A 3,439-nucleotide genomic window follows, 5' to 3' on the forward strand; every position below is an offset into this window, starting at 1 on the left:
GGAGGTTATTCTTATCTCATGTAATGTGAAATCCAGAGCTTCATTCAAAATGTGAGAGTATTCATTACAAATAGCTCTTATCTACCTGTTAAAGTAAAAGTCATTAAACATATAGGAATTGCCTGTCCTTAGTTACATCAGGTTAATTTGTATTACATTCCTTAAAACCACTTTGTAAATCAGACTTATTACAAAATAAGAATTAACAGTCCACACCACTGGGGTAAATTAGTGAAGTTTTAGTACATTACTGATACCTCAGTTTGCTTGTAATTGTTATTTCTCTCATTCTTTCCAAATATTTGAAATCTTTAGCTATGGCATTGTTTGATTTATACATCACAGCATTCTCTTGTTCTGGTGATACTACTGAATTGACCGTAAAAATCACAAAAGCATTGTAGGATATAGTTTGACTTTAAAAGTCATGAGAGAGTGGGTTGAAAAAGAAATAGAGATTTAAACAAATATCATCCTGTGTTATGAGGCAGTGCCTCTCAAAGTATGCTTTACCATCACTTGGGAATTAATTAGAAATACAGATTCATGAGCCTTACTCCAGACCTACTGAATCAGAACCTCTAGGGGCTGGGCCCAGGAATCTGTGTTTTAACAGGATCCCCAGGTTATCTGTAAGCACATCAGAGTTTGAGAAGCACTGTTTTAGAGAGCTTTATGTAAATGACACTCACAGATTGTGCCCTCTTTGGGATATTGGTGAAGATACTAACTTCAGCTTTAGTAAACTAAGGCCCATATTAAACCCTAGATTCTCCTTTGAAAGTCCCCAAATCATGGAGTCCAGTTATGTGCTCCAGGTCACTGAAACTTAATTCAAGTGTATGCTTGACTCCATTCCCCTATCAGCACTTTCAACTAAGTAATCAGTATTTGTCTTTCCGATGTCAGTTTAAAGATCGACTTCAGGGACTTCCCTGGCGGTCCAGTGGTTAAGACTCCACACTCCCAATGCAGGGGACGTGGGTTCGATCCCTGGTCGGGGAACTAAGATCCCACCTGCCACGCTGTGTGGCCAAATAAAATAAAATAAAATAAAAAAGTGTTATCTTCAGAAGCCTTTGCTTGACCTCCTGACTCACTCTTATAATCCATGTGCTTCTCCTTTGCAATTTCACATTTATTTTTATGATTATTTGATTAATGTTTACTTCCCCCACAAGGCTATAAACTTCATGAGGGAAGGGACCAACCTTGTCAGTTCTGTTGGTAGTATATCCCCAGGGTCTAGAACAGTGCCTTGCACACAGTAGATGCTCAACAAATATTTGTTGAATGAATGTATGAATAAAACCAAGACAAGAATAAGTTTTTGTTTTGTTTTGTTTTTGGCCACGCCTCTGCGGCTTGTGGGATCTTAGTTCCCCAACCAGGGATCGAACCCGGGCCCATGGAAGTGAAAGTGCCGAGTCTTACCACTGGACCGCCAGGGAATTCCCAAGAATAAGTATTCTTAAACTAAAAACTTTTCCACAGTCTTCACCATAAACTCTTAGTCATCTGAGGCAATACTAGCAAGTGTTTTGAAAAGAAAGCCATGGATCTTTCCTCGGCCTTGCTTTAGGTAATAGTTTCAACATTCCTCTAAGAAACCAACTGTTGTTGTCTGTGTTCATAAAAACAAAAATGGTTGAAAGGGAGGCAACGGTTGGCAAAAAGAAAGCTTGAAGAACCTGGAACCTGCCTTCCCAGTAAGCAGGAAGTGGTTCTCTCATCCAGGTTGTGTTGTTCACATTCTGTTGGCAGGTACTGTCATACCTGCCTCCGTCACTGTGGGGTTGCCAAGGCAACCTATTAAAGAATAATTCTAGAGTCTACCTCTGGAAAATTCCAGATGAGCCTGAGGAATCCTCTTCAAGTAAATCTACAAGCGTGACGAGGGTTGCTAATTCAGCAACCAGCAAAGTGAAAATCTCAGGGTCTGTTTTCCTTCAACCTGTGTGGAACTGGTAAAACGTAGAGGGAAGGATAAAAACTCTTAAAGTAGCAGATAAATTGAATGAAACCTGGGTAGACATGGAGCTATATGTTTAAAAGTTAACCTTCCTCTGTCTAGTTGTTTGGCCAACTCTAGTAGAGTTAATGTTTGGGGAATGGAGTTTGTCATACTTTAATATATATTGCATTGGAGCTATCTTTTAGAAAGGTATTTATTTGTTGTTATTATTTTGGTCACACCGTGCAGCATGCGGGATCTTAGTTCCCCAACCAGGGATCAGACCTGTGCCTCCTGCATTTGGGAGCTCAGAGTCTTAACCACTGGACCGCCAGGGAAATCCCTGGAGCTATCTTTATAGGGTGGAATTGGATCACCTTGATGTAATAGAAAGAGCGCTGGCCACCAAGTTGTACAACTATGATGTTGGGGAGGCTGCTTAACCTCTTTGGGCCTGGTTTCCTCTCCCATAAAATGAAGGGCCTTTCTGAACAAGTCCAGAGGCCCAGAGTATCTTATCATATCACAGGCTAACCTGTTACAGAGCTCTGGGCCAAGGCCCTCGTGATGATCTTGCAAAGGGACTCCACTGTCTGTGCCTAGGTCAGTTTTGCCCAATTCACAGTGCTTTGACACGAGAGGGAATTGCATAAATGTGTATTCTTTGTTTTACATTTGTCTTGGAATGACAGATCATAGCTCCTGCAGAAGGAAAAGAAAGAAGGAATTACATTGCTCTGCCATTGACTCATGCTAGATGTCAAACTGAGGCGCCTGCAAAACGCAAGCACATGCAAGCTAAACGAACAGATTGTGGCAATATTTAAAAATATCACAACTCTCTAAATAAGAAGCAGTTCTGATAAGCCTATTTGGAATTCATGCAAAATACCCATAAACTCTGAAAATCTGAATTGTACATTGCCAAGGTAAATTACCCTGTGCAGTAATTATAGATAAAGGCATATTGGATTACATGATAATATGTCTCCCTTGGTTTACAGATAACCCTCTCTCCTGGGCCTCTTCCTTTCTGGACTGTTGCTTTTTTAGTCTCCTTTGTTTGCTCCTTCCTCCTCATTCCCTTTAAATGTCTCTATTCCTCTGGGCTTCTGATTTTGCCCCCAAAGCCTTGTGACTTTACAAGCTCTCCCAGCCTGTTCTACCTTCTCTAATCACTTTAACTGTTATCGGTAACCTGATGACCTCTTTAATCAGAATCTGCAGACCTGATTTATTTTCTGGGCTTTAAAAGGAGCTTCTACTGGCTATACGGACATTTTAACTCGTTATTTTTCTCCACCATAAACACGCCTGTCCCCCTTCGCGTCCTACCCCATACCCGGTAGCACTCTACCGCAATTAATGGCGTCACTCACTAGACCGTAAATGACGAGAGAGCAGGGACCATGTCTGTCTTATCCACCGTTGTACCCCCAGGGCCCAGTGCAGTGCCTGGCACCCAGTGAGCATTGTTGAAAAAGA

This window comes from Neophocaena asiaeorientalis, unplaced genomic scaffold (genome assembly GCF_003031525.2).
Source record: "Neophocaena asiaeorientalis asiaeorientalis breed wild unplaced genomic scaffold, Neophocaena_asiaeorientalis_V1.1 scaffold771, whole genome shotgun sequence".
NCBI lineage: Eukaryota > Metazoa > Chordata > Mammalia > Artiodactyla > Phocoenidae > Neophocaena > Neophocaena asiaeorientalis.